This window comes from Poecilia reticulata, chromosome 23 (genome assembly GCF_904066995.2).
Source record: "Poecilia reticulata chromosome 23, P_reticulata-male-v2, whole genome shotgun sequence".
NCBI classification, from domain to species: domain Eukaryota; kingdom Metazoa; phylum Chordata; class Actinopteri; order Cyprinodontiformes; family Poeciliidae; genus Poecilia; species Poecilia reticulata.
In genome coordinates, this window is record NC_088852.1 from 18,667,126 (window position 1) to 18,691,110 (window position 23,985).

The window sequence follows — 23,985 nt, forward strand, 5'->3', positions numbered from 1 at the left end:
CTGGACAGGTTGCCAGTCTGTCAAGACACACAAGACAAACAACCATGTACACACACACACTCACACCTAGGGGCAATTTGGAGAGGCCAATTAATCTGACAGTCATGTTTTTGGACTGTGGGAGGAAACTGGAGTACCTGGAGAAAACCCATACATGCAAAGGGAGAACATGCAAACTCCATGCAGAAAAACCGGGGCCGGGAATCGAACCCAGAACCTTCTTGCTGCAAGGCAACAGCTCTACCACTGTGCAGCCCCCTGTTTTAACATTAAATGGGAAATTAAATTAAAATCACACATAAGCTAGTTCATGCATTTTAAAAATGTGTAAGTCATTAAAAATCATGGCAGTAGGAGATGTAAACAGCTACATGAGCTGTACTCAATTCAGAGAGAGATAAGTGTGCAGCGTTTTGGGGAAATTGCAAATTTTACAGATCTATGGATTAAATGCGTTGGAATGACACAACTTTTTATGAACTGTGCACAGTTCTGAGAGCTCTGATGGAGCCAGCAGGACATTATTCAAGAAAAACAAAAACAAACCGTCATCTTCCCACCACTTCCTGTCATCTTCTTTGTGGTTTGTGCCAGGGGCAATGTCCCACTGTTGATCATGTGACTTGTGTGATGCGAAAAAAGCAGTTCTGGTGTACTTTTGTGAAATAAAAGTACACCAGCAATACTGAAAGGGATGAAAGTGGACTTCCACAGAATACACTCCCTTCCCTCACCTTCTTCAACAACATGATCTACTGTCGATAACTTCCATTTCCTATTAATAACTCCGTTATTTCTTGGGAAAGTCTTGCAAAGACTGAAGTAGAATCATCCAGAGGAGCTGCTGGTCATCTTTTACATGACCATATGTCCTTCACATCCATCTCTCATCAACAAAATAAGACAGGTCCAAAGGCAACAAACAATCAGGTCAGAAGAGGCTTGTGCAGGTCAAGGGTCAGGAAAAGGACAACTAACGTATCTCTAGACCCAACAGATCCTGGACACAGCTTGTTCAGACTTTTCCCTTCATGTTGGCACTACAGAGCACTTTACGCCAGATGGAGCCACCAGGGACATTTGCATATATTAAGCATATATGTGTTATACGTTTTTGTTCTGATAAATTCACAATATTTGATTTTTTTTTAACTTGTAATTAATTCACTTTAAGTTACATTTGAGCACAACATTTTTTACTGGTTTAAAGAATATCAAGCTTTTCTGCTCCAACAGCAGTTCTATCTGCCACACACATAACTCTGAGAAGGACAGGCAGTTCTGGCCTCTCCTGGCACGCTTTTCGGGGGTCCCCATTTTGGATCCAGAACTGGGAAATGCTCAGAGAGAAAGCTAAGTGGAGCTGAACACACAGGCGAGGTGGATGGAGGAAAACTGGAATCTTGCACAGCTTTTCCCAAAGATAGCCAAACATAACCAAACTTCTGATGCAACACAAAACACTTTCTGCAAAGAGAACTTTGTGTACAGGTTGAGACCGCCCCAGTCCGGATGAGGTCCCAAATCCGGGCTTTGCTGCATGTCACTCCCTTTTTCCTCTTCCAAATACTGTGTGAGAACTTGAAATCAAGGCCAGTGCCATGAAAATAGTTACTAAAAGGAAAGGTTGTACATTCAATGAAACAAATTAATTCAATATTGTTTTTTCTAAAACACTTCTTTACAATTGAATAGATCAAAAATATCAACATATTATCTGAAACATGACAGCTTATGACTCAGGCTGCTTGCAAATTACTGTTTTTCTAAAACATGTCAAGCTTCTGTTAAATAAGACACTCATTCATTTAAACTTTCATGCTATCTGAGGAGATGTTTGTGTGGGAGACAATAAAACAGTGCTCACCTGTGACCACCTGACATTATAATGCAAATAAACAGCTATGCTTTATAAACTGCCTCTTGTTCCATGTCTTCTAATGCAGGAGAACCCTATCAATAACCACTTAAGAGTTTTCTACTGCACACAAACATGTAGGCATACTCAGTTACATGGAGCAAGTAAAAAACAAAGGTCCAATTCTTCCACATTTCACTTACATTTTCCAGCAGCACCAGGAATAATGGCACATGTAATGGTGTCTCTGTCAGGGTCTGTTTGTCCTCCCCTTTTCCTAGTTTCTTAGTTTGTTTTCCTTTAGTTAGTTTTATTTCCACCTGTCCCTGGAACCACCACTTCTCAAGACATCCAGCAGATGTCACCCATGCTCCACCCCTGAGAAGTGTCCTGGTTCAACCCGGACACACACCTGCAGCTGGTTTAGAGGGCGTGGACCTGCGATATAAGCAGCAGCTACACTCCGTCTCACCGCCTGAGTGTTTGCCTACCACGGTAACCAGCGTTCCAGAAAGAGGCCTTCTGTGATTACTCTCGTCTAACCCTTGTTGTCTCCCTCGCCAGATTCTCCCGCCGTCTTCTAGTTGTTTCCCGGAAACCAGCTGCCCCCCGCATTCGTGTAAGTCTGTCTCCCCGCTGTGGATCACCTCCCTCCTGTGTGATTTCCCGACGCTGCCGGTGTTCCCGGTCAGACGCCACTCCCTGTGTGTGTGTGCGTGATCTCCCCTCGTCGATCCCTCCCGGGATTTCCCCTTCGGGACGCTACGGGCCAGGAGGCCCACGCCCGAACTTCCCGGAGGACCGCCTGGACGGATCAGGCTCCAGGCCGTGCCCGACATCAGAGCTAAGCATCGCTCGTCAACGGACACTCGGCTCGCGCTCCGCTTCGCCCCTAATACCTCCACGCCAAGTAAGCTCACCTCAGTCATTTCCTGGAGAAACTCCGCTGAGTTCTCGCTAACCCTGCTTTTTCCCGTTGGCAGTAGAAGAACCGGTCCGCCGATTCGGCTTCGCCACCAGCTCCCTGATCCTTCAATAAACATTATTGTTTCTGACTCGCTCTGTCTGACTGTGTTCTTGCATGTGGGTTCGCAACCTTTAAACCGACATGACAGAACACTCAGGCCAGTTCGGAACCTCAGCAGACGCTATCAGACGGGCGCTGTCCGAACAACACGCGCTAGTCCAGTCACATGACTCCGCATTACGGGAGTTAACTAGTCGTCAAGCCGAGACTAACGATAAACTAACAGAATTAACCACTTTCCTACGGAATTCAGTTCAGCAGGCTCCCAGCTCTCAACCCTCCCCGACAGTGGCTCCGGATCCACCAGCCCGCTCCATGTTTTCGGACGTCCGACCCTCAGCGCCAGAGAAATTTTCAGGTGACGTCCGGAAGGTCAAGGGGTTTATTCTCCAATGCAATATCATCTTTAATCATTCACCGCAGAGTTTTTTGCATGACAGTGCTAAGATTTCCTACGTGTTATCCCTGTTGACGGGCCGAGCCCTAGAGTGGGCCGAAGCCCGGTTTTCTTCAGCCTCTAACTATGGGTGTACCTTCCCCGAGTTTTTGAAGGAGTTACAGCAGGTGTTTTGTCAAGAGGCTGAGAAGACTTCAGCCTCCCGTGAACTACATGGATTGAAGCAAGGCCAGAAGACTGTGTCAGACTTTGCCATCGATTTTAGAATCTTGGTCGCTGCTTCAGGCTGGAACCCTGCTGCGCTTAAAAGCGCATTCTTTCATGGGTTAAATGAGCAGATAAAGGACCAACTGGCTACTCTAGATGAACCAGAGTCTCTGGATGAATTTATTAACTTGGCCATAAGATTAGACAACCGGATTCGGTCAAGGATGAGTGAGCGATCCCGCCGCACCGCCCTTCCGCGCTCCGCACAGGTCAGTAACCAGTCGACTGTCCAACCTCCACCCACCTTTCCCTCATCTACAGGACCAGAACCCATGCAACTGGGACACGCTAAGCTAACCCCAGAGGAGCGGCAGAGGAGGATGCGCTCCCGGCTTTGCCTTTACTGCGGTGAACCCAATCATGTAATAGCTAACTGTCCAATACGTTTAAACCCGCAGGTCCGGCAGTAAGGACGGGGAGACTGCCGGAGACTACAGCAGTAAGATCTCGCTTCATCATCCCTGTCTCCATAATCATTAACGAACCATATTCTTTATCAGCCCTCATTGACTCAGGGTGTGAACAGAACCTCATTAATTCAGACATCGTCGAGCAACTGTCTATTGAAATCGAGCCGCTTCCAGTTCCTCTCCGGGTATCAGCCCTCGACGGAGGGAACCTGCCACAGATCACCCATCAAACCAAGCCAGTGCGTCTACTCACTTCAGGTAATCACACAGAAGAGATTACTTTCCTCGTGTTTCCTGCCGCCAGTGCCTCCATCATCCTTGGTTTCGACTGGTTATACAAGCACAACCCGCACATAGACTGGGCCGAGACCAAGATTGAGTCGTGGTCCACAAAGTGTCACAGTACCTGCCTTCATTCCGCCTTTCCAGTCGTCACTACGCCTACAGAGCCAGCTGAGATCGACCCATCTGACGTCTCCTCCATTCCCCGTGAGTACCATGATCTAGCTCCTGTTTTCAGTAAGGACAAAGCCCTGTCTCTGCCACCCACAGACCGTATGACTGTGCCATCGATCTACTGCCTGGCGCCCCATTACCCAACAGCAAGCTATATAACATTTCTAGAGCAGAAAGGCAAACCATGGAGGAGTACATAAACAAGTCTCTAGCTGCAGGGATTATCCGCACCTCATCCTCTCCCCTCGGAGCAGGGTTCTTCTTCGTGGGGAAAAAGGATGGCTCTCTTCGGCCCTGTATTGACTACCGTGGACTCAACCAGATCACCATCAAGAATAAGTACCCGTTGCCATTATTATCCTCAGCCTTTGAGCCCGTCCAAGAAGCAACCATATTCACAAAACTAGATCTCAGGAACGCTTACCACCTCCTTCGCATAAGGGAGGGTGATGAGTGGAAGACGGCGTTTAAAACCCCCATGGGCCACTATGAATATTTGGTCATGCCGTTTGGGTTGTCTAACGCACCTGCTTTCTTCCAGGCCCTGGTGAACGACGTCCTGAGGGATCTCATCAATGTCTTTGTGTTCGTCTACCTGGATGATATCCTGATATATTCCAAATCCCTCGCGGAGCACAAACAACATGTCCGTCTGGTTCTCCAACGCCTTCTGGAGAATAAGCTGTATGTAAAAGCGGAAAAGTGTGAGTTTCACCGCCCTTCAGTAACCTTCCTAGGGTACATCCTCGAAAGGGGACAGGTTAGAGCATCCGAGGACAAGATCAAGGCAGTACTCGACTGGCCTAAACCCGAAAACCGCAAACAACTACAGCGCTTTTTGGGGTTTGCAAACTTCTACAGGAGGTTCATACGCAATTACAGTCAGACTGCTTCACCCCTCACCGCTCTCACTTCCAGCAAGAGAGAATACGTCTGGACCCCTCAAGCGGAGGCCGCCTTCGAGGAGCTCAAGTCCCGGTTTGCACACGCTCCCATTCTGGTCCAGCCTGACCCCAAGAAGCAATTCATTCTGGAAGTTGACGCCTCCGACACCGGGGTCGGCGCGGTTCTTTCCCAGATGTCTACCCACGACCATAAGCTCCATCCATGCGCCTTCTTTTCCCGTAGACTCTCACCAGCTGAGAGGAATTATGACGTGGGCGACAGAGAGCTTCTCGCGATTAAACTCGCCTTGGAGGAGTGGCGCCACTGGCTGGAGGGCGCCGAACACCCCGTACTGGTCTGGACCGATCACAAGAACCTGACATACTTGCAAGCAGCCAAGAAATCCAATCCCGCCAGTCTCGTTGGTCTCTGTTCTTTTCTCGATTTAACCTATCTATCACATTTCGCCCAGGTTCAAGGAATGTTAAACCCGATGCTCTATCTCGAGTCTATTCCCCAGATGACGCTGAGGTGGTCCCAGCTCCCATCCTGCCTCCCAGTTGCACCGTGGGAATGGTCACCTGGGAGATCGAAGACATCGTCCATCAAGCTCAGCAAACAGAACCAGCCCCAGAGTCCTGCCCACCGGGTAAGGTGTATGTTCCGTCCTCTGTCCGATCCCGTTTTCTCCAGTGGATACACAATTCTAAGTTCTCAGGTCACCCCGGCGTTAGCCGCACGATTGGGCTAATAAACAGACGGTTTTGGTGGGCCTCCGTACACAAGGATGTCAAGGAGTTTGTTTCAGCCTGCCCAATCTGTGCCCGGAACAAGTCATCCAATCACCCCCCGCAGGACTCCTACAACCACTACCCATACCTAAGCGCCCTTGGTCCCACGTGGCCATAGATTTCGTTACCGGACTCCCAACCAGTAAAGGTATGACCACCATCCTCACCATCGTCGACCGTTTCTCCAAGGCATGTCACCTTGTTCCCCTACGTAAGCTGCCCACGGCTGCCCAGACTGCCCTGTTATTAATTAAACATGTCTTTAAACTACATGGCATCCCGCAGGAAATCCTCTCGGATCGCGGCCCCAGTTCATATCACAGGTCTGGCGTCAGTTCTGCTCGGCTCTGGGGCTAAGGTATCCCTCACTTCTGGCTACCATCCACAAACCAATGGCCAGACAGAACGTATGAACCAAGAGCTAGAGACGACTCTGCGATGCCTGACCTCCACGAACCCCAACGATTGGGCCCAATACCTCCCATGGGTCGAGTATGCACATAACAGCCACATTTCTGCAGCCACAGGTCTCTCTCCGTTTGAAGTGGTCCTGGGTTACCAACCACCACTCCTCCCCTCTGACGAGGAGAACCTCTCGATCACGTCGGTACAACACCACATCCGACGAAGCCATAAGATTTGGAAGGACACCATCACTGCCCTCAACAACACCTCCGCTACCAATAAACGCCTGGCTGACCGTCGTAGAACCCCTGCACCTGCTTATATAGTGGGACAAAAGGTATGGTTGTCCACACACAACATTCCCCTCAAGTCTATGTCTAGAAAGTTGTCTCCAAGGTTCATTGGCCCCTTTGAAGTGCTGGCAGTCATTAGCCCCTCAGCTGTACGCCTCCGCCTTCCCCCGTCTCTGCGTGTCCACCCAACCTTCCACGTTTCCCAAATTAAGCCAGTACTCTCCAGTGAACTTTGCCCTCCGGCCGAACCCCCTCCACCCGCCCGGGTCATCGATGGCCATCCGGCCTTCTCCGTCCGCCGGATTGTCGCCACTCGGCGACGAGGTCGGGGTCACCAGTTCCTTGTCGACTGGGAGGGTTATGGTCCTGAGGAACGTTCCTGGGTTCCGGGATCTTTCATTTTAGACCCCTCCCTTATTAGAGACTTTAGGGACTCCCAGACCCCGTCCTCTGTTCGGCCGCCAGGTGGCGTCCGTTGAGGGGGGGGTACTGTCAGGGTCTGTTTGTCCTCCCCTTTTCCTAGTTTCTTAGTTTGTTTCCTTTAGTTAGTTTTATTTCCACCTGTCCCTGGAACCACCACTTCTCAAGACATCCAGCAGATGTCACCCATGCTCCACCCCTGAGAAGTGTCCTGGTTCAACCCGGACACACACCTGCAGCTGGTTTAGAGGGCGTGGACCTGCGATATAAGCAGCAGCTACACTCCGTCTCACCGCCTGAGTGTTTGCCTACCACGGTAACCAGCGTTCCAGAAAGAGGCCTTCTGTGATTACTCTCGTCTAACCCTTGTTGTCTCCCTCGCCAGATTCTCCCGCCGTCTTCTAGTTGTTTCCCGGAAACCAGCTGCCCCCCGCATTCGTGTAAGTCTGTCTCCCCGCTGTGGATCACCTCCCTCCTGTGTGATTTCCCGACGCTGCCGGTGTTCCCGGTCAGACGCCACTCCCTGTGTGTGTGTGCGTGATCTCCCCTCGTCGATCCCTCCCCGGGATTTCCCCTTCGGGACGCTACGGGCCAGGAGGCCCACGCCCGAACTTCCCGGAGGACCGCCTGGACGGATCAGGCTCCAGGCCGTGCCCGACATCAGAGCTAAGCATCGCTCGTCAACGGACACTCGGCTCGCGCTCCGCTTCGCCCCTAATACCTCCACGCCAAGTAAGCTCACCTCAGTCATTTCCTGGAGAAACTCCGCTGAGTTCTCGCTAACCCTGCTTTTTCCCGTTGGCAGTAGAAGAACCGGTCCGCCGATTCGGCTTCGCCACCAGCTCCCTGATCCTTCAATAAACATTATTGTTTCTGACTCGCTCTGTCTGACTGTGTTCTTGCATGTGGGTTCGCAACCTTTAAACCGACATGACAGTCTCTGAGGAGCCTGGGAGAGCAGAGGCTGACACCAGGTGGCTACAGCAGTAATTTTTATGATGGGGCTCGTTGGGGAATACACAGGGTGCTCTCTGTTAGAACAGTTAGAACTGGGGCAATAAAGCATTAATGTATTGGTTTTGACCCTCGGCTTTACCATGAAATTCAAATACTCGTGTAGAGATATGATGAAACTAGTTTGAAAAAACTGCCTCAAACTTCCAAAAACAAAAATAGTTTTATAAAAGAAAAATACATGAACACAATAAGCAATAGATTCAAACAACAGTTTGGCACAAGAAAGCTCTAACACAAACCTATTTAGATGGCTCATAATTAAAGTACAGTCTCTGTTGTCCTGCCCTACATCCTTCCATAGTGTAATCCAGTACAGTGGTCCCAAGGGAAGCTCCTGGCATTGAATCTTATTATAGAGACCACATTGTCCAATTATCACTGCTAACCACATCCTCTGAGCACATAACTCCAGAGGGCCCACCACCTCAGGGGAGGCTGGATGCTTCTGATGCTCTACATACCTGCTACATCTTCAATTTACCATGACGATGTGGGTGACATTAGTAAGGGAAAATGTGATGTCTTTTCCCTCTTTCCTAGTTTTTTGTTTTTTTTTGACCTGGAGTTAAAATTTTCTTGGACTTTGACCAAATATTTATCATAATCAAATGAGAGAAGCTTCAGTTAGTGAAAGCTTAGATTCAGAGAATTGTAAAAAAAATAAAAATAAATTCTTGTTCAGACTGAACACATCAACCAACCCCCTGTTCTTTCATACACTTTTATTGAACAACAATCCAATAAATGTAAGAGGTACAAGTTTTGGAAGATAATTATTGATAATCTTGTGATTCTGTACCATCACTGCAAACAAAGAGAGAGAGGCAGAGAGTTAGCACACAGCTAATTCCGGTAGCAACTGATAACTGAAGACTGAAACAAGAGCTAAGCAAACCAGGACTTCATAGTACAATTGGAGAGCTTCAACGTTAGACTATAGACTTGCGACAAGTGACAATAGACAAGGATCTGATGAAGAACACAGACAACAGGTGGGACTAAATACACTGGGAGGGTAATCACAGGGAACGAGACACACCTGGGACTCACAGGTAACAGGAACCACACAGAAAAAACCCAAAAATAAACACACAGAAACACGGATCGTGACAGTTCAGAGCCGTGCGAAGAGGTGAGGAGGAAAGGCCTCTGGCTTCAGCATCAGGCCTCTGCTGTTCTTAGCCGCGCTGACTTGGATATTTGCACTTTCTACATGTAACAAGTTTAGAAAATGTGCTTTTATTAATTTTTATAATGTTTGAAATTTCACTAAATTCTGATCAACACTGAAGAATCCTATTTTTGTTGTTATATTTTAAGTATTGTATTATTTAATTTATTTTGGTAAACACTACTACCTGTACTGTCGCTTTAAGAGAGTGTTCTATGACATCATTACTGTACTACTCTCAGTTGGCGCTAGGCTGCCTGAGAAGAGGTAGGAAAGTTTCTTTGCTCTTCATTAAGTTAATGTTTTTCTTTTATATTTATAAAATAATTGAAAGCACATGCAGCTGTGAATGTTTGTTTTAATGCATACATTTCTTTTGACAAGTTCAGAAATTTTATTGTAAATAATAGAACTATCAGTTATTAGTTGTCACAGGATTTCTCCATGTGCTTATCTGCTAGGGGACTTCCGACTCTTGTGAATGGACGAGCTGCATGTTAAAGGGCTTTTTGTATTTCTATTTGTGCAGGTATGTGTATTTGGTTCTTTTGTTCTACAATGTTAAAGCTGGTTGTATTAAGTACTCAAAACATCTGGGTTATTCAATTATCTCATATTTTCCTTTATTTTTTATTTTTTTTTTGTATTATTGTCAATTTATTTCTGGGAACAATACTACGCTACTCTCAGTTGGCCCTAGGCTGCCTGAGAAGAGGGGAATTCCGACTCCTGTGAATGGACGAGCTGCATGTTAAAGGGCTTTTTGTATTTCTATTTGTGCAGGCCTCTGCCAGCAACCTGCATTAAAGATCAACCAGCAACTCCAGTGGTCTGACTCCCTTCTTGATCTGAACACAACACAGAACACATTAAGGTTAACCGACTGTATACGACTAGATTATTAGTAGAAGAACACCTCTAGTATACACCGGTTACAATGGTTGCTGTGACCTTTCTTTTGGATTTTATTTGAGGACGACCATCAGCTCGTTCGCCGTGGGAAGCTGTTTGAGCTTTGTTTTTATTTCCTTTTCACACTGTTGAAGTTTTTCTGTGTAACTCACTTTATTATTGCACGAAATTTGGTTTTGTTATTGGAAACCTGGTTTTTTCCCCACCAAATTTTCCTGAGATTATTTTGTGTATTTGTTACTATTTGGCAGCCATCTTGTTTTTGGCTTGTTACCATTTTCATTTCCTTTTGTTAAGCATTTCAATACTGTGTGTACAGTTTGAGAGTCATGGCTGAGTCTAGAACCTTTGTCGTTGAGGGTGTGGACCCAGATCTCGTGGCTCGCCCATACAAATTTGGTGTGGGCAGGGGGTTTCTTAACCAGACCTTAGAACCTAGATCACCAGGGCAGAGAGAAACAACGTTTGATACCCCGCAACTTACTTCAACCCGGTTTTTGGGCCGGCCTGTGTCCAATCAGGTTGAGCAGAATACAGATCTAGCTCTCTTATTACTCAGTTGGCCGAGAAACTGGGTGATTCTATTAGAGCTCAGCTCCTTTCTGGTGAGAGCCCATGTAGTACAGGGGCTTCCAATCTGTCGAGTGAGGCGACTCCACCCAATGTGAGTTTTGTTATGCACTCCGACGTAAAAGAGCCACCTATATTTAGAGGTGATGGCTCTGACAAATTCACAGTACATGAATGGGAGAGTCTCATGTCTTTGTATTTCAAAAAGAGAGCTATCCCAGTTCATGAGCATTCCCAAGAAATATTAGCAAGGCTAATGGGCAAGGCTGGGGATGTGGTGAGAATCAAACTACGTAATGATAAGTCTATTGACCATGTCAGGAGTCCTTGTTTAGTCTTTGACATCTTGAAACGGCACTTCAGTGAGCTGACTTACTCCAGTATGCCACTGGCAGATTTCTACAACACATTGCCAATGCCTGGTGAGGATGCCATGGAGTACTGGATACGACTGAACAAGATGATGGATGTGGCAGATGAATGCTTAAAGAGACAGGGATCGATGACCCACAACATGAAGTGAGCATGATGTTTATTAAACACTGCCCTGACCAACCTCTTGCCAGTGTCTTCAAATTTAAGTCAGCAGAGAAGTGGTCGGCGAATGAGATTCAAGAGAGACTGGACGAACACATGATGGGGAAGAAATCTCAGAATGCTCCACACACTCAGCAACTGAGAGAATACTCCACAGTGCACAAGGTACATTCCCAATGTCATGTGCATAAGACTGACAGTCCTGTTTCAGACATTGCTGGTCCAGCTGGACAGTCTAGGATCCCTCCACCAGCTACGCCGTTGACCACCGGCACTGATAGTGACTGTCTGAGAAGCCTGGTGAGCCTATTGGACAGGTTAGTGCTACAACATGACCAGGTGTCTAGAACCCAGAGTGGCAGGGGTTCTATGCCTCAGCCTTTGCAGAGGACTTGCAGGGCTTGTGGTTCTCAAGACCATTCTACGTTGAGTCACTGTAGACGGGAAAACCGCTGCTTAAAGTGTCTGTCTCCAGCCCACTGGAAGAGAGATTGCCCTCAGCAGACTGCACAGCGAAGACTTCAACCTGAAAGCAGCTCTGCTGAGCCAAACCAACAGTTAAACTAGAAAACCCATGCCTGGGGAGAGGCGGTGTGGGTTTTGCACATGAATCCCTCTCCAACCCCTGTGACCTGGTCATGTTGTAGCACTAACCTGTCCAATAGGCTCACCAGGCTTCTCAGACAGTCACTATCAGTGCCGGTGGTCAACCCCTGTACACCTCACTGAATGAGGTGTAAAACAGCTCATTCAGTGAGCTGTTTTCCATCCCTGTCCTCATCAATCACTCTGTGCAGCTTAATGGCATGCTGGACACTGGCTCAATGGCATGCAGTATTTGTGGGCATGCAGTGGAGAAGCTGAGTGTTGCTGGGGTTTTGCCTGTCAAGCAGCATCCCCAAGAAAGCATAATTCTTGTGGGCTGTGGGGGTATGCGGACTGAGCCTGAAGGATTTTATCACTTAGACATGCAGCTCTATGGGGTTTCCTGCAGTGTACCCACTTTGGTCATACCTGGTCAGCAAGATGATCTAATTTTGGGCTCCAATGTTATTAAGCACATCATCCATGTTCTGAAAGGGGGTGAGGACTATTGGGACATTGCATCTCGGCATGAATTTGCCTCTAACCCCGAGATTGGACAGTTTTTGTCAGTGTTCACAAATGTTGAAGGCTGAAGGGGTACTGAGGTTCCTGACAAAATTGGCACTGTGAAGTTGACTCAAGCAGTGACCCTGCTTCCCAGACATGAACATCTAGTTTGGGGCAGGCTTCCTGCCAACATCCCCATGTCAGCCGGAAGTACTGTCATTGTCGAGCCCACCTGCTCAAAAGCTATACCAAGAGGTGTTCTAGTGGGTCGACTCATCACACCACTTTGGGGTGATAGATGTGTGCCGATGACAATAGTGAACCCATCTGACAAAGCTTTGACTCTGAAACGGAACTGCAAGTTGGCTGATGTATCACCATGCTTAGCAGTTGAGGACTTTAATGTCTTCCAGGGATTGCACATGGCTGCAGAGAAACAGACAGGAAACTCAGAGAAGCTGCAAGATGATGGTTTGGTTGCTACAAGCAATGGCGATGGTTCTTTCAAGAGCTTATGTGATATGGGTTTGGAGACTATTGATTTGAACCCATGTCAAGTCAGTGAGACTTGCAAGTCCCGTCTCATTGACCTATTGATGGAGTATCAAGATATATTTTCCAGAGATTCTCTAGACTGTGGCAGGGTACATGGTTACTCCCATTGTATTCGGCTAACAGACGATCGGCCATTCCGGTTGCCATACCGGAGAGTTCCCCCTGCTCATTATCAGAAGTTGAGGCTTGCTCTGAATGACATGGAGGAAAAAGGGATCATTAGGAAGTCTTCAAGTGAATATGCCTCACCTCTGGTGATGGTATGGAAGAAAGATGGTGGGCTTTGCATTTGCAATGACTTCAGGTGGCTGAAAGCCCGCACCATAAAGGATGCCCACCCTTTACCTCACCAGTCTGACTGTCTGGCTGCACTTGGAGGGAACTGCTTCTTTAGTACGATGGACCTTACCTCAGGCTTTTTCAACATCCCTATGCATGAAGATGACAAGAAGTACACAGCTTTCACGTCTCCCGTTGGACTGTATGAATATAATCGCATGCCGCAGGGTCTATGCAACAGTCCAGCATCATTCATGCGAATGATGATTGGAATATTTGGGGATATGAACTTCACAAAGCTCTTGTGCTATCTTGAGGACTTGCTTGTATTTGCACCATCAGAGAACGTAGGCTTTGTCAAGACTACGGATGGTTTTCCAGAGGTTACGAGAGAACAACCTTAAACTAGCTCCCAAAAAGTGCCATCTTATGTGGAAGCAGGTCAGTTTCCTAGGGCATGTCATTGATGGGAACGATGTGTCAGTTGACCCAGGCAAAGTGGAGGTGATCACCTTCAGACCTCATGGAAAAGGATGGTTGTACACCATCTGTTAAAAGAATCAAGTCTTTCCTCGGCATGGTGTTCTACTATCAACATTTTATTCCTAACTGCTCCTCCATAGCGAAACCTTTGTTTGCACTTACTGCAGGACAAAAAAGGAGAGGGCGGGCAGCCGAGAACAGGAGATTCCAAGGCACCTATTGTAAATTAACACCTGGTGACTGGACAGAGGGATGTGGAGATGCTTTTCAGAAGTTGAAGACTATGCTATTGGAATGTGTCGTGCTTGCCCATCCAGACTTTGATGAACCATTTATCTTGTCTGTTGATGCGTCTTTGGATGGTCTCGGAGCAGTCCTATCACAAGTGGCCCAAGGAGAATCCAAAGCTGAACCTGTTGCCTTTGCGAGCAAGACTCAATGCATCACAACAAAAATACCCAGCCCACAGGTTGGAGTTCATGGCTCTTAAATGGAGTGTCTGTGAAAAATTTTGTCACTGGCTAAAGGGGTGTAGTTTTACCATCTGGACAGATAATAACCCTCTTACCTACCTCCTGACGAAGCCGAAGCTTGACGCATGTGAGATCCGATGGGTGTCAAAACTCGCTTCATACTCCTTTGACTTAAAACACCTGCCTGGAAGAAGTAATGTGGTTGCCGATGCTTTGAGTCGAGAGCCCTTTGCTAGACCAATCAGTCATAGATTGTTGGAGGAGTCATACCTGTCCTTGACTCAAGACGCCGACAAGGTCAATGAAGGTTCTGTGCAGGACATCTTCAGATTTAGCTGTCAGCCCCAGTGTGATAGATCAGTGGCTCAGCCATCACTGAAGGGTCGCTATGATACAGCTGAAGTCAGAGCTCTTTGTCAAGCCCACTGTGACTGGATTGAGGGCGCAGAATCTAGAGCTCTGTGTTTGACGCAACATACTCACCAGCTTCAAGGTGGACAGGATACACTACCCATGTTTTCCGTTCAGGAACTGCAGTGCAGCCAACTACAGGACCCAATCATCTCTAAGGTGTTGCCCTTTGTTGCTGCCAGAAAACGACCGTCTAGGCGGGAAAGACTTGGCGGGGACTTGATAGCCAACAGACTGCTGAAACAGTGTGATAAGTTGGAAGCCCATGATGGTGTGATGTATAGAGTGACAAAGGATCCTGTAACCAAGCAGAAAAGGTTCCAGTTTGTACTACCCCATTGTTTACGAGATAAAGCTCTGTCTGGCATTCATGATCTAGCAGGTCATCAAGGACAAGACCGTACTCTGTCTCTTGCGAGGCAGCGTTTCTATTGGCCAGACATGGAGAAAGATGTGCGTATGTGATACACCATAAAGTGGGAGAATTGAATTAGCACTCCAGACCAAATTACCCTGTTAAATAGAAAAAAAAGTAACCAAGGTTCGGGCAACGTCTCACCAGGAGACCGGAAGTGAAGAGCCCCGCCCCCTGCTCTTAAGACCGAGTTTGGGGAAGAAGACGGCGGTTGTCCTTTTTTTCTATCTCTGACGCTGTTTGTCTTTACAGGTTAGTAATGAGAAACTGGTGAGGGCTGCCACCCACCCGTAAAAATGTGGAGTAACAATGTATATTTGGATATAATTTGTAATTTGATAGATGTGCTGAAACATTGAAAAAAAAGAAAAAAAAGGATTTGTTAGCTACATTTTGGCAACAACAGTCAACTAACGGCCGTTCTGAAGATCGCTCCATGTATCTTTTAGCTCCGTTCCATTCCCCGAACAAACATAGGTACCTTGACATACATTGTGTTGTTTTATCTGTTAAAAGTGAATTATTATTATTATTATTATTATTATTATAGACGTTACTTTTTCTCCCTTTCTATGTAATTAATTAAACTGTAGTTATTCAGTCGGTCAGTAGTTAGTCAAAACACATTAGAGCTTAATGTTTTGTTCATTATAACATCTCCATCTTGCATTATTCAACATAATTAATCCTCTTATTTGAGAAATGTTTTGTTTAATGTACATCTCTGTGCTGTGGATTGATTGGTGGGAGTTGATACTTTTTTTTTTACTCTGGTGAAGGCTGTGTGGTATTTTTTTTGGTAGTAGCAGAGGGACACAGGAATGTGATTGATCTAGGAAGTGTTAATAATTTCATGATTTAAATAATTTGTAATAAAGAGACAGAGTTTGGGGAAGAAGACGGCGGTTGTCTTTTTTTTTATCTCTGACGCTGTTCGTCTTTACAGGCTCTCCTTCAGGATCAAAGGGGAAGCAGAAATTCAATCCAGGAAGAAAAGGAAAAAAATATATAATAAAACATTATTTGTTACAACTGTCCATCATATGTTGAGACGTGTAACAAACTGTGGGGGCTCGTCCGGGATCTCTCCTCATCAAAAATATTGGGAGTAGATCCAGAGATACCAGAACCACGTGACCAAGGTGACAGTACACCGCTGAAGACCAGGAGTCAACCCGTGGGTGTCCAGAGTGGAAGATCAGTGTGGGAAGGAACCGCGATCCTCCACTGGAACTGCACTGCTGATCCTGAGGTCAACGTATGCTGATCACCAAGGAGCCACAATGCCGATTCAGAAGACAACGCACTCTAGCTGCAGCTGAGCCACATTGCTGATCCAGAGGACAACGTACTCTAGTTGAAGCTGAGCCAAGTTGTTGATCCAGAGGACAACGTACGCTATCTTCAGAGGAGTCAACTCATCAATTTGGAGGACAACGTGTAATTTATCAGAGGACTGAACTGGAGGACCGAGCTGTAGGAGAACCAGACACCATGGCAGAGGTTCGCAAAGAGTAAATATGGAACATCAAGAAACAACTTTTCAAACTCCCAAGCGACAACGTTTATCAGGTGGCAAAAGACATTGCTACTATTAGCCAGCATGGAGGTGAACTGGACCCAAACAATGAAGAAAGCTGCATGGACTTTGTCATCTCCTTTTTGCAGTCTGATGCCTTACTCGAGCGGGAAGACAAAGGTATGGGTTGGTTGCTGGATTTGAATGATTTGATATATAAGCTAATGAATGCTGAGGCTACTGATAATTTTGGAGCGAGTGTGTTAGATGATGTTTGTGCACGTATTAAACCTAGTCACACTCAGTCTGTAACAATCAAACACTCCACATCACAACCCCATGCTCACTTTAACAGTACAGTCATACAGTCCCAGCCTGACTCTATTAGCCAACCCAACACAGAAATGGGGTCGGTAGAAGGACTGAGACAGCTGTATGAAGAACTGGGTGAGAAACTCCGACAGTATGAATCTAGTGTGACCCCACCAATTCCAGTTTCTCTCCACGAAGTTGAGTCAGAGTTATATAACAGACCACAAATGATCCCGGATCAACCTGTGTGTGAAGGACCTCTCCTACCTGCAGCGCAAAGATTTCAAAGTACATGGTGGTCAGGTTGGAGATCAGAACTCTGACTTAAGCTACAACAACATCAGTAAACAAATCGATGAGGGAGTAAAAGAGGGTTTCACAGAGGCAGAAGTGGTCAGGGGAGTGTTGAGGATCATAAAACCAGGAGCCTTTAAAGACATGCTCGTAAACAAAGACTCAATCACTGTATCCGAGCTCAAAGGCTTCCTCAGGTCCCACCTTGGTGAGAAAGCATCAACTGAGATGTTTCAGGAATTGATGTGTGCCAGGCAATCAGACCAAGAACCACCTCAACAGTTCCTGTACCGCATGATTGGGCTAAAACAGAAACTCCTTTTTCAAACTCGACACACCAGTACAGACATCACATATGACCCCAAGACAACCCAAAAAGTCTTTGTCCATACTATATACCAGGGTTTAGGAACGAAACATGCAGACCTCCGACAGAGACTGAGGCCCCTGATTGCAAACAGTCAAGTTACAGATGAGGAAATCCTCAGCCAAGTCATGAAAATCATGAGTGATGAGAATGAGCACCAACGCAGACTGGGCCAACTCCCTAGACAAAAGACAACACAAACACACAGTACCAAAGTTGAAACAGGAGGTGATTACGACAAGTCACAAGATGCAGCAGCAGACAGTAAGAATCTCCAGACAATAGGACAGCTCAGTGCTCAAGTTGAAGCCTTGACTCAGATGGTGGCTTCATTGATGGACCAGCATACAGCTAACCCACAAGTGCCCCTGCCTCTAACTAGGTCAGCCCATATGCAACCACACCCTCCCTACCAACCATCCTCAAGCAGGTGGCCACAACCTCTGTTGAGACAACCAACAGCTCAGATGAGGGGCAGGATGGCTCGTTGCCCTGTGTGTACTGAGCAGAACTCACAGGAGTGTAACCATTGCTTTACATGTGGAGAAGCAAGGCACAGGGCGATTGGGTGTTTGAAGCGAGTCAAGCCGCAGGGAAACGGGACTCGGTCTCTGATGAGGGACACCCAGAGACCGGTGAGCAATTCCAGTCCCGAGCAGTAGATCAAGCTTCAAGTCAAATAGCAAGACGCCTCCAACGAAGACAACATCAGGAGCCTCAGACACCTCTCAGCCAGAGAACAGTCGCCTGTAAAGCACCCCTGGTTGGAAAGAAAAGCTTGCTGAAATGCCTGCTTGGTGGCTACCCAATTACAGCCCCATTTGATTCAGGGTCACAAGTGAGTATAATCGACCAAGAATGGGCTGCCACTCACATCTCAAATTGTACAGCGAGACCCCTTTCTGAGCTATTAGAGGAGGAACTCAGTGTCTATGCAGTTACAGGCCATTCAGTGCCGTACAGTGGATGGGTAGAGCTCACTGTCAACTTAGCAGGAAACGATGACCCCAACCTGACCATACAGGCTCCTTTTCTTGTCAGTCAGCTGCCCCAGCCCCTTCTTGGAGCCAATGTACTGGAAGAGATCATTAAAAGAAAGGAGTCCTCGGGTGAGGCGGTTACCACAGTGGTTAGTCTCCTCTGTGATGCATTTGGGATAGAGGAGGAGCAGGTGGAGGCCATTGTGAGTTTCATCCAGGTGCCTCCCAGGGCATATGATGATCCAGTCACAATAAGGGTGGTTAGAGACCACACTATTATTCCCCCTGGCAGAACAGCTCATGTGTGGTGCAGGGTACCACCAAATTTTAACATCTTTGACCCTTTTGTCCTATATGAGCCTGCAGAGGAGAGCACTGCTTGAGGACACTTGGGTGTGGGGGAGGGCCTCTTAAAAGTCAATGAGGCCAGGCAACCATATGTTAAAGTGCCCATCTCCAATCACTCAAAACATGAGGTCATCTTACCCAAAAGAACTCCCCTGGGAACCATCCAACATGTTATAAAGGTCCTGGAGACCAACACTCCAGGGTCCCACAAAAAAGAAATGGGTGCAGTTAGGGTCAATGGAGTTGCATCCTCCAGCAGCTCTCCAACTGACTCCTGGCTCCCTCCTGTCGAGATCAGTCACCTAAGCCTCGAAGAACAACAGATGGTAAAGGAAGTGCTCTGTGAGGAGTGTGGAGCCTTCTCCCGTGATGGTGATGACATTGGATGCATCCCTTCTCTGCAGATGGAAATTAGGACTAAGGATGATATCCCAGTCCAAAGAGCCTACGCATCCATTCCAAAACCACTCTACAAAGAAGTGAAGGAGTACATCCAGGAACTTCTGGTTCAAGGTTGGATTGTGAAATCTCAGTCACCATACGCAGCCCCTGTCATATGTGTCAGGAAGAAAGATGGGTCCTTACGACTTTGTGTCGACTACCGGCTCCTCAACAACAAAACTGCACCTGACCGCCACCCCCTCCCTAGAATCCAAGATCTCACTGACTCCCTGGGAGGATATTCTTGGTTCTCGATTCTGGACCAAGGGAAAGCGTACCATCAAGGCTTTATTGCCGAAGGGTCAAGGTACCTGACTGCGTTCACAACCCCATGGGGCCTGTATGAGTGGGTCCGAATACCGTTTGGGTTGTCGAACTCACCAGCAGCTTTTCAAAGGAGCATGGAGGGGATGCTTGACGAGCTGAGAGATGAGTGCTGCATCCCGTACCTCGATGATGTTTTGTGCTTCTCCAGATCATTCGAAGAGCATGTGCAGGTGTTACGCAAAGTCCTCCAAGCCTTGCAGTGCCATGGTGTAAAGTTGAAGCCAGAGAAATGCGAGCTCTTTCACAAGAAGGTCAGTTAAGTTGGCCGGTTGGTGTTGGCAGATGGAGTAAAGATGGACCCCAAAGATTTAGAAGCAGTACAAACACTGAAACACAAGACACCACAAACAGTTGGGGACATCAGGCAAATGCTCGGGTTCCTGAGCTATTACAGAACATATGTGCAGGATTTTTCACATATAGCCAAGCCCCTGTATGACCTGCTCCAGTCAAAGGCCGACACCTCTCAGCTTAAATTGCCACGGGGAAAAACTAAAGGCCACCAGCAGTCCTCTCAAACCCCAATAGAGTGGACCAAAGAACATCAACAAGTCCTTCAGCAGCTCATTGACCGATTGACCAAACCCCCAGTGCTGGCATACCCCGATTTCGACCGCCTTTCACACTTCACACTGATGCCTCCCAAAAGGGCCTGGGTGCGGTTCTCTATCAAGTTCAGGATGGAAAAATGAGGGTGATTGGATATGGGTCACGCACACTAACGCCAGCGGAACAGAATTATCACCTACACAGTGGCAAACTCGAATTCCTGGCATTGAAGTGGGCGATATGTGACAAGTTCCGTGATTATCTGTTCTATGCCACACATTTTACAGTCTTCACGGACAACAACCCACTCACATACATCCTGAGCACTGCCAAGCTTAATGCAGTGGGTCACCGGTGGGTGGGGCAGTTGGCTGACTTCCACTTCGACATCAAATATCGACCAGGTAAAACTGCCATTGATGCAGACACCTTGTCGCGATGGCCCCTGGATATGGACACTTTTATGGCTGAATGCTCTGAAGAACTATCAGAGGACACAGTCTGTGCTGCATGGGAAGGAAGTCGGAGACCTCAACAGAGAGATGTGGCCTGGGTGGCAGCCCTCAACTTGTCACATTCTAGCCAACCCCAGTTTGAGGGTCTGCAGACAGTCGGTCACGATGAGCTGGTGAGGGAACAAAGGAAAGACCCCGCCATTCGGAAAGTTGTGGAGTTGAAACAACAAGACAAACCACTAACAGAGGAAGAAAGAAATAAAGTTGATGGACACACAAGGAAGCTGCTGCGAGAGTTGGGCAAATTATACCTGGAGGATGATCTGCTCTACAGAAAGACTGCGAATTGACAGCAACTGGTTCTGACCACCACGTATAAACAAACAGTTCTGACTCACCTCCACAACAACCTGAGTCATGTCGGCGTTGAAAAAGTGCTGAGCTTGGCAAGGGAGCGATTCTACTGGCCTTTCATGAAAAGCGATATAGAGGACTACATCACCAGGAAATGCTCGTGCATCAAACAGAAGAAACCAGTTATAAATGAAAGAGCCCCAAAGGGAAGTATTACATCAACTTCACCCCTTGAGCTGCTTTGCATCGATCTCCTTCACTTGGAAGCCAGCAGGGGCGGGTACGAGTACATCCTGGTTGTTATTGACCACTTTACCAGGTTTGCCCAAGCCTATCCCACCAAGAACAAGGCAGGTAAGATGGCAGCCGACCGACTTTTCAATGATTTCATCCCGAGATTTGGGTACCCGGCCAAACTCCATCATGACCAGGGTTGGGAGTTCAAAAATGACCTCTTTAAAAATCTCAGACGATTAGCTGGTGTGGCCCATTCAAGAACCTCCCCATATCATCCCCAGGGCAACCCGGCCGAACGACTAAATCGTACCTTACTGCAGATGCTCCGGACTCTGGGGGAGAAAGAGAACTGGAAGGATCATCTACCTCATGTGCTCCATGCCTACAACTGTACAAAGCATGAGGCCACAGGGTTCTCCCCGTACTATCTGTTGTATGGTCGACATCCTCGCCTCCCTGTTGACATCCTCTTTGGTCTCATAACAGACCAAGAGGCCGAACTCAAAGAGCCAAATGGATATGCCGAGAGGTGGGCTCGAAAAATGACTGAGGCATATCAGAAAGCCAATGCAAACAGCCAACAATCCAGCATAAAGGGAAAGACATACTATGACAAGAAGAGCAGAGGTGTCGTCCTTCAGCCTGGGGACAGAGTACTGGTACGCAATCTCGGTGAACGTGGGGGCCCTGGAAAGCTGAGAAACTACTAGGAGCAGCAGATCTTCATCGTCAGAGAGCAGGTGGGTGACAACCCTGTCTATAAAGTCAGCCCTGAGCGAGGAGGTCGGCCAGTTCGCACTCTACACCGAAACCTACTGTTACAGGTAAACGACTTACCTATAGAGCCAGTCCAGAACCCGACCACAAGTACAGCAGAGTCACAAAGAAAAGCCAAAGAGTTCAAACGACCTTCAGGCCAGACATGCTGTACTGCACTCAAACACAGATGACTCTGACGAAGAGGAGGATGGGGAAAAACCTCGTTACTGGCTTCAAATACCTGTGGAGAGACCCAGACCAAACATTCACTCACCTGATCAAAATACTACAGACGCTTTCCAAGAGATAGCTGAGTTTGGTGGAAGCAATCCCAACCGAACCTGGACAGGAAGGAGAGTGTGTCAGAAGTGGAAGGCGGGGGTCAAGCAGTGGAGATGGACAATATGTTGAGGAGCTTCAGTCCACATTCCTGGAGGACATACATTCTGCCTTTCAAGAGGACAATACTCCAGCACCTGACGCGGAACACCCAGTCCCCCTGAGATGGTCTACAAGAGAAAGACAGCCAAGACATATGTTCACTTACCCGACTCTGGGTCAACCAGTGTACCAGTGCCCCATTGTGAATGCAGTTGGAACCCAACCAATGCAGTGTATGTACCAGTGTTTCTCCTCCCCTTACTTCCATCCTATCCAACCACCACTCATTAGCCCTTACCTACCTGTTATGTATCCAACACACTGTAGATAGAACATCTGGGAAAGATTGTTACATACCTGAAGCACACATGCGTCATACACTGCATACTCACCTGGAGCGACCTGCAACACACAACACTACATATTTTTGTTCTGCAATGTTTCGAAAAAAATTATGTTCAGTCAAGTTATTTTGGGGACTAAGTGTCAGGGGCCACCTTTGTTTGTTGGGGAGTGTGTGATACACCATAAAGTGGGAGAATTGAATTAGCACTCCAGACCAAATTACCCTGTTAAATAGAAAAAAAAAAGGAACCAAGGTTCGGGCAACATCTCACCAGGAGAACGGAAGTGAGGAGCTCTTAAGACCGAGTTTGGGGAAGAAGACGGTGGTTGTCCTTTTTTTCTATCTCTGACGCTGTTCGTCTTTACAGGTTAGTAATGAGAAACTGGTGAGGGCTGCCCCTCACCCGTAAAAATGTGGAGTAACAATGTATATTTGGATATAATTTGTAATTTGATAGATTTGCTGAAACATTGAAAAAAAAGAAAAAAAAGGATTTGTTAGCTACATTTTGGCTACAACGGTCAACTAACGGCCGTTCTGAAGATCGCTACATGTATCTTTTAGCTCCGTTCCATTCCCCGAACAAACATAGGTACCTTGACATACATTGTGTTGTTTTATCTGTTAAAAGTGAATTATTATTATTATTATTATTATTATTATTATTATTATTAATTCACTGCAGGAAGAAAAGGAAAAAATAAATAAATAAATAAAACATCATTTGTTACAACTGTCCATCATATGCTGAGACGTGTAACACGTACATATGTCAAATGTTGCTAGAGATGTGTATTTTGCCAGAGATGTGTATTTGGGAAGACACCAGAACCAGCAGCTCGTGCACCTTTGGAAAGTATTAAGAGCTCTGCACCAATGGAGATGGTTTGCCTGGATTTCTGGTCAGCCAAGGATAGCAAGCAATGGTTAGTAGATGTCTTGGTGATCACTGACCATTTCACCAAACTGGCTCATGCTTTCCCTTGTGCTAACCAGACGGCAAAACAGGTGGCCAAAAAGCTCTGGGATCATGTGTTTTGTGTGTATGGCTTCCCAGAACGCATACATTCTGACCAAGGCGCCAATTTTGAAAGCAACTTGGTCGCAGAACTTCTTCGGCTGGCGGGCGTTGCAAAATCCCATCCAACAGCTTACCATCCTATGGGAAATGGTGTAACTGAGCGATTTAACC